This window comes from Theropithecus gelada, chromosome 2, assembly GCF_003255815.1.
Source record: "Theropithecus gelada isolate Dixy chromosome 2, Tgel_1.0, whole genome shotgun sequence".
NCBI classification, from domain to species: Eukaryota; Metazoa; Chordata; class Mammalia; order Primates; family Cercopithecidae; genus Theropithecus; species Theropithecus gelada.
Genome location: NC_037669.1, coordinates 183,379,571 through 183,388,257, shown reverse-complemented (window position 1 = coordinate 183,388,257; position 8,687 = coordinate 183,379,571). Strand labels below are relative to the sequence as shown.

At 43.5% G+C, this 8,687-nt stretch overlaps 1 pseudogene; it reads left to right on the top strand.

The window, feature by feature from the left end:
* Positions 1-1,167: 1,167 nt before the first annotated feature.
* Positions 1,168-1,688, top strand: LOC112619491 (annotated as a pseudogene).
* Positions 1,689-8,687: the final 6,999 nt, after the last annotated feature.

Genomic DNA, 8,687 nt, shown 5'->3' with positions numbered 1-8,687 from the left:
AATTATAGGCATGGGCCATGGCACCCAGCTAGTGAAGCTGAATTCTTTTTTTTTTTCTTTCAGACAGAGTCTCGCTCTGTCACTAAGGCTGGAATGCAGTGGTACGATCCTGGCTCACTGCAACCTCCACCTGCGAGATTCAAGCAATTCTCTTGCCTCAACCTCTCAAGTAGCTGGGATTACAGGCACCCGCCACCACACCTAGCTAATTTTTGTATTTTAGTAGAGATGGGGTTTCACCATGTTGGCCAGGCTGGTCTTGAACTCCTGACCTCAGGTGATCTGCCCGCCTCAGCCTCCCAAAGTGCTGGATTACAGGCATGAGCCACGGCACCCAGCCAGTGATGCTGAATCGTTAACCAAAGTATTTGACTAATTACAGCAAGTGACGACCAGCGCTGAGTCCTGGTGACTTGAACATTCAATTCAAAGGATTACCCCATCACTGACTGTGTTTTATTCACATGTGTTTTCTACATCTCTCCCCGAGGAGAGCCAATATTTGATGAGAGAGGCCACATAACACACAGCACACCAGTTTAGGAGTCAACAGGCCGGCATTCCACATTAAACCCTCACAACCCAGCCTGCAGACCTCAGCCAAGGCACTTGCCCTTTCTTGTTCTCAGTTTACTACTTTATGAAACAAAGGCAGTTGGGCAAAAGTTGTTTTCAAGCCTGGCTGAACTTTGGAGCCACTTGCTGAAATTGTTTATAGTATAAATCCTCATTCTCCTCCCCAAGATTTAATGGTTCTAGGGTCAGATGCTGGGTATCTATAATTGTTAACAAATTTCCCAGGCAATGCTGATGAGCTGTAGGATTTACAGACAAGTCAACTGGGTTACCTCTAAGGCTCTTTCTAGCTTCTCACAAAGAAATTCCTCTAAAGGGAAAAAGCCACCAACCATGCCCGAACATGTTCATGCTCCATCACCAAGGGAGCCCTCTCTGCGGTGCTGCCCTTTGCCAAGGAACTGTGGGCTTTAGACAGCAGCTGCATGGCTGCAGCCTCAGCCACATTCTCAATGATTATCATCACCGGTAGTTAATTGAGCACAAATAGCTGTGCAATAACCTTTGGAAAAAGCCACATTTGTTATCATTAAGATATTTCCTGCTCTTCTAATTGTAGGTGCTTCAGGAGCCGTGGCTTAAAGTGCAGACATGACCAAGTCCAAGAACCACACCACACACAACTAGTCCCGAAAATGGCACAGAAATGGTATCAAGAAACCCCGATCGCAAAGATACGAATCTCTTAAGGGGATGGACCCCAAGTTCCTGAGGAACATGCGCTTTGCGAAGAAGCACAAGAAGGGCCTGAAGAAGATGTGGGCCAACAGTGCCAAGGCCATGAGTGCACGTGCCGAGGCTATCAAGGCCTTGTAAAGCCCAAGGAAGCTAAGCCCAGGATCCCAAAGTACACCCTGAAGTGTGTGCGACTTCAGCCACAAGCTCGATGGACTTGCCTACACTGCCCACCCCAAGCTGGGGAAGCATGCTCGTGCCTGCATTGCCAAGGGGCTCAGGCTATGCTGGCCAAAGGCCAAGGTTAAGGACCAAACCAAGGTCCAGGCTGCAGCTCCAGCTTCAGTTCCAGCTCAGGCTCCCAAAGGTGCCCAGGCCCCTACAAAGGCTTCAGAGTAGGTATCTCTGTGTGCCAACGTGAGGACAGAAGGACTGGTGCAACCACCCCCTCCCCCTGCACTGCCCACCGGCTGCCATCGGTATGGGGCTGGGGTCCTCCTGTGCTGTTTGTACAAATAAACCTGAGGCAGGAAAAAAAAAGTTATTTCCTAAACTTTAAACGCCTCGCTATGAAACTACATTAATTTTCTGGTCCCTCTTTGTACAGGGCTCAAGGTAAAACCTTTGGCAGCTCCCTATTAGGAATCTGAGTGCACATGGATATTGATTCTGTTTCTTGAAGGAAAAGAAAAAAGAGGAAAAAAAAAAAATCCCTGAGCATACAGCCTCAGCATCCTCCTGGCAGGAGCTGATGGAGGAGGTGGTGATTTGGATTAACCTATAACCAGCTCTGCTAAGGTCTAAGTGTTCGGACAATAACATGTGCATTTGGGAAGCACTGAAATGGTTCAGTGCAGGAAATAGCCCCTGAACAGTGCAGCCTTTTCCATTACAGTCTTACTTGGTGATATCATAAAGCACTCAACTGTCCAGTTCAATTAGCAAGCAGGCAGTCTATAATAAGAGCCTGCACTTCTCTAACCAGACAGGCTCAGACAAGGCCATGACGTGAAGGCCCCAGAACTTCATCCAGGAAGCAGGGACTCCAGCTCAGGCCCACTGAGGTGGAAGATTTGTGTGTGTTCGTGACTGTCTGGGGGAACGTAAGCACAGGCACGTGTATTAACCATATATATGATTCTATTCAAAGGGTTGGATTCAATCTGCTTGGGGTCCCAACCCACCAGCTGGGCTGTAATTCTACAAACCAAGTTCCTCTGTGAGGCCTTTCTCAAACTTACAGGAAGGATTGTTATTAGGAAACACATTTTCTTCCCCAGAACAGACGCAAAGGTCTTAAATCCATTCAGAGTGGACTATTGAAGAAGTATTTTACTGCAGAATCTGGGACTTCTCTGGTGGTTGGGTTAAGGTAAAAGGGGTACAGTGTGCCTGCTTGATTCATCTACTCACTTTAATATGCATTACACATTTAGAGGACTTGCAAGGTGCATTTCTATACATTTTTCAATGGATTCTTATTTTACTGATAAATCAACTGAGTTCTAGAAAGCATAATAACTTGCCAAAGATCACCAGCTAATAAGTGGCAGCAGCTGGACTAGAGCCCAAATCTTCTGACTCTGTTGTAAAGGCTAATAACGGGCCAGAGAGTAGCCCAGAAAAATGTATAAAGAACAAAAGACTTGAGAAAAAGCAGAAATTTCAGTGCTTGCCCTTCATAATGAGGTTCCCGAGAGGAATCAGGACCTGCTCATTATTTTCTGACTTTTCATGCTGCTTGGGGATCATTAGCCTGGGTTTTCAGCCTGTCTTTTCAAAGTGCCAAGAAAAATGTGTAACGTGGTAAGTGGAGGTTGAGGAGAATGGCCAGAAGTCTGGCGGGATGTTGCTGTTGTTGCTGGGGAGAAGAAAGAAGACGCTCATTTGAGATGGCTTTGTGTGAATCTGGACTTATGATAACACATTTCCTTCCCCCCAGTGTTTCTGACATAGAGTCGGGGTAGTTTTACTGCTTCAAAGATCTCACGAGCTAGAAGAAATTGTAATTTCCATTGGTTACTGAGGTGAAATAGAGCATGGTTGAGATTAGGATCTGGATATTCCAGAATGATCTAAGAGATAATAATGACTTCCTCAAATTACTGAAGCAGGAGCTGAAATGGTTATGATATTTAATCCTCATAAAGACCTTGGGAGGTGTGCGTCATTAACCGCATTTGGAAATGAGATTGCTAAGGCTTAGCAGGTCTGAATAACTGGCCAAAGGCTTGTAATTGCCAAAGCTGGAAATTGAACTAGGATGTGTACGACGTCAGAGCCACTCTTTAACCAATAGGCCCATCCGTTCTTCGTTGGAGGCAAAGTGAGGGGAGGATGACCTGACTGTCTCCTCACTGTCTCTTCCACTAGGACTTGCTTCTTCATTGCTCTGAAAAGCCTCCTTCATCTCTCTCCGCCTTCAAGCCATCCTCTAAGGTCTGGTTCAATCCTAAGCTCCTCCTGGAAGCCTGGCATCCACATTAATCTCTTCCTTCTCTGAAGTAGACACACGCAGAAATTCCTGGGACGGTGCCTTTTGTTTTCTCATGTACTTGATGTATAACTAAATGGAATTTGGTTTTTATTTTTTATTCGATGTTATTTATTTATTTATTTATTTATTTTTGAGACAGAGTTTCCCTCTTGTTGCCCAGGCTAGACTGCTTTGGTATGATCTCAGCTCACCACAAACTCCGCCTCCCGGGTTCAAGCAATTCTCCTGCCTCAGCCTCCTTGGTAGCTGGGATTACAGGCATGTGCACCACACCCGGATAATTTTGTATTTTTAGTAGAGCTGGGTTTTCTCGATGTTGATCAGGCTGGTCTCGAACTCCCAACCTCAGGTGATCCACCTGCCTCGGCCTCCCAAAGTGCTGGGATTACAAGCGTGAGCCACCGCGCCTGGCCTGGAATGTGGTTTTTAAAACCCTTTCAGATAAATAGGCATTAGGTGTTTCGTAGAAACACACTTTGTTTTACATAAATAACTCCACAAATAAGGACAGAGTTTTCTTTATCAGATTTAGAGTCATAAATTAAATCAGATCGGAACCTTCCCTCCTCACTTAGCCATTCCCCAAATTTTGGCCTAGGACCACAGAGGTCGGGAGGGAAGGAAGTGTCTCTCCTAGCTCCATTCATGGCCAGGAAATAGGCTTGCTCCTCTTAGTTGACATTTCCATCTCTCATCCCCTCCAAAGTCTTTAATAAAACTCCAAAACGGGCCAAGTGCAGTGGCTCACATCTGTTATCCCAGCACTTTGGGAGGTCGAGGCGGTTGTATCACGAGGTCAGGAGTTCACGACCAGCCTGGCCAACATGGTGAAACCCCATCTCTACTAAAAATACAAAAAAATTAGCCAGGCCTGGTGGCATGCACCTGTAATCCAAGCTACTCAGGAGGCTGAGGCAGGAGAATCGCTTGAACCCGGGAGGCGGAGGTTGCAGCGAGCCAAGATTGCACCACTGTACTCCAGCCTGGGAGACAGAGTGAGACTCCATCTCCAAAAAAAAAAAAAAAACTCCAAAAAGGCCATGTCTCTGCAGTGTGCCTCTCCATCAGCTGCTAACAGTTCATTCTTTAGGTAACTAATGAGACTGCAGCTAACTCAGTGCTGCGGTGGTGCCTCAGGAGTTCTTTGGGGCCAAGCAGAATGGAGTTTGCTTCTTGTCTTGCTTTTTACCAGCCAGATAGCTTTTTAAAAGACCCTTAGCTTCTCCGAACCTGTGAAATGAAAGTACTTCATTCCTCGAAAGATCACAGCAAGGATCAGCAATAATGCTGGTGCGTGCAGTGGCAGGCTGTGTATCAACTACATACACAGAAGGAGAAAGGTATTATAATTATTCGATGTAAAACCAATCAGAAGGATGTGAACAACTAATTTTTTTTAACCTTAGGACCAATGCAGAAAAGCCAGATGCCTATGGCCTGGCATAAGAAGCCTCTTCCTCCTCTTCTTCCTCTTTCTTTTTTGTTCCTCTTTCTTCCTTTAATCTCATTCAAAACAAAACACTTGCCTGGGCTCAGTGGCTCACACCTGTAATCCCAGAACTTCGGGAGGCTGAGGCAAGTGGATCACTTGAAGTCAGGAGTTCGAGACCAGCCTGGCCAACATGGTGAAACCCCATCTCTACTAAATATACAAAAATTAGCAGGGCGTGGTGGCAGGCATCTGTAGTCCCAGCTACTCAGGAGGCTGAGGCAGGAGAATTGCTTGAATCTGGGAGTTGGAGGTAACAGTGAGCTGAGATCACACCACTGCACTCCAGCCTGGGCAAGAGAGCGAGACTCTGTCTCAAAACACACACACACACACACACATTGTAACTGTGATTACATGTAGCAGTGAGAAAGTTAGCACTGCTTTTAGCCTCTAAAAGATTTCAGTTCACATCTTTGCATACTGAAAAAGGAGCAGTGTGGAGACAGCTTTCTCATGTTTAACCCAGAAATTACAGGCCATGGGCCAGATCAAAGAGCTCAGGGCCACAGGAGGGTCTTATGTTAGAGTTTCCTCTTTCCAACGTGAGAAAAACCTAAGGTATTACTGGAAGATCTTACCACTCTCTCAGAACATCAAAGATGATCTCATTTCCCTTATGAAGAAACAGACACCAGACTGGTAGAGAAACTTCACCTGTGTTTCACAGTGACAGAAGCAAACCCTGCTCTCCAGGCGCTCAGATCTCTTTCTGCTACCTCCCAGCCATCAGTTTGAGGGCCTTATGAGTAGCCCTTGGGCACTAAGTGTGTGCTTTATGGGAGTGGAAGGCAGAAGGGGACAATATCCCAGCCCTGCAGGAGTACACAGCATGGAAGAGTAAGAGTTACCCACAGACCGTCATCAGGAAACCGCTCAAGACCCTTTACGATCCAGACTCAGTAGGGCAGCTCAGGCTGTGAATTCATTCCAGAGGACAGAAGTGTATTTGCTCTGTCTACTTTACTCCCTAGAATAGTCCAGCTGAGGCAGTATTCATAAATGTTAGTACAATTAATGGACTCAGAGCCACAGTAGCGGTGTTAAATCCCAGCTTACCCAAGGAACAGCTGAGCAATCTTTGATAAATTACTTACCCTCTCCATGCTTCAGTTTTCCCATAGGTAAAGCATGGATAGTATTATAAAAATGAAATTATATAATCCATGTAAAGTGCTTTAAAAAGGGCCAACATAGAGTAAGTACTCAATAGGCTTAGCCATAATCATTGTACTAAGCAATCACATTAGAGAAGAAATTAATATTTGATAAAACATATACAAATTTGATATGTCATAAAATAATATTTGAGGAAAGAATGAATGAATTGGAGTCAGAGAAGGAAGGGATTCTTGCAGGCTGAAATTCTCAGGGTAGGTTTTTTAGCAGAGGCCAACTCTGAGCCTGGCATTTAAGGAGATGCAGGATCTAAGCAGGATGAAAGAAGAGAAGAAAAAGTGTTCTACTTTCAGAAGGTCTTTTACACAAAGACTCATGTTTAAAGATGTTTATTAAAGTGGTTTTTTTTTTAGCAAAATATTAAGAACTGCCTAAATAGTCACTGAGAACATTAAGTACGATTTGATGAATCCATAAATGAATTTCTTTGAATCCATTAAAAGATATTCAAACAATACTTAATGACAAATATGCTGAGATTATAATGCTAAATTACCCCCAAAAAATCCCACATTATAGGATTTTTTAAGTAAAATTAATTACTTAATTCAGTTAAGTAAAAAAAAAGTCCACTCAGATACAGAAAAGAAGAAAAGAAATACATATGTCAAAATATTAGAAAGAATATAAATAACTTTGTTTCTTCTTTAAATCTTTCTTAATTTTCCAAATTGTCTATAATGAGCATGTGTTATTTTACCAATATTGTTTGTTTGTCATTGTGGCAAGACAGACGTAACATAAAATTTACCATTTTAAACATGTTACTTAATAATATTTTTGAAAGTCTTTTTGTATCTTTATCCAGCATAACATAAAATTTACCATTTTAAACATGTTAATAATATTTTCAAAAGTCTTTTTGTATCTTTATCCAGCATAACATAAAATTTACCATTTTAAACATGTTACTTAATAATATTTTCGAAAGTCTTTTTGTATCTTTATCCAGCATAACATAAAATTTACCATTTTAAACATGTTACTTAATAATATTTTCAAAAGTCTTTTTGTATCTTTATCCAGCAGAGAAGACACCCAGGCGCAAGGAGCTTGCTCACGTTACCGTCCTCTTGGAGTAGCCCTGGCAGGTGCTGTGAATAGAAGCACAGTCACTGGTAGTGCCTAAATGCTGGCCCCCTTCACCCTGGTAAATACCATTATGGTTTTGGAGCACGCAACCGCCTGCTGAGGGTTGGCATTTCAGCCCTCTGGTGTGTGTAATAGTTCCTCCCTGAAGTCCGGGTGTTACAAGCTTGTCACGCTTGGAGAATGAAGGCCTCCTCCATCCCCAAACCTATCCCTTCTGTCTCTGCTACTGCCCCACCCAAATGCAGCTTTCAGACATTTCCTCCAACGCTCATGAATCAAGGGAGTTCCACGCAGGCTCCAGAATCCCCCCAAAATTCCTCGGTGCCTTCTGGAAAGTGTACAAAGCGGGGATGTGGAGACTCTTCCCCCAGCTCTGCAGGATTGGCCTCGTGCTGCAGCTTGTGTCATGAATCACCGCACAAATTAAAGAGAACACGTTGTGTAACAGAGCCTGGCCAGAGGGAAGAGCTACCTGGCCACAGGCCTGTGTGTCTGTTACGTGCCCAGCTCCAGTGAGGAAATGCCAGCCTTAAAGCAGTTTCTCAGTTTCCTGTAGTTAGTTTCACTATTTCTTGTATCCATTCTCTTCCTTCTCTAGTTTCATGTATCTAATTCATTTATCCAACAATCATTACTTATCTCTTACTACATACTCTGCACCATGTTAGGGATGAGATACTGACACTGAAGATAATGGTAATAATCTTATTAACTTCCAAGCTCTGGGCTAAAACATTTTACCCGTGCTATCTCATCTAAACCTTTTAACGACTCCACAAAGAACTATTTCGCTTATTTTATAGATTATAAAGCTGAGGCTCTAGAAGAATAAACCATCTGCACAAGAAAACTTCTGGACAAAGATGGCAAAATGACTCTAGATGATATAATGTCTCTCCTCCCAACATTTAACACAATGAACAGCAAAAGTAAAAGCAACAGAAAAAAAGTACCAGCAATTTTAGCTTTTGGTCTGGACAAATAAGCTTCTACCAGATCCTGGTTTCCTACAGATAATAGATAACTCTGTATGAAATAAACAAAGAAACAAACAAAAACAAAAAGCCCGAAGGCACTAAAGAGTAAATAGAAGCAGACAGAATCCGGGGGGAGTCAAATCTTGGATAAGTGAAATGGCAAGGGATGAGTTTCCTATTTTTGTAGTTTTGCAGCCTGAGC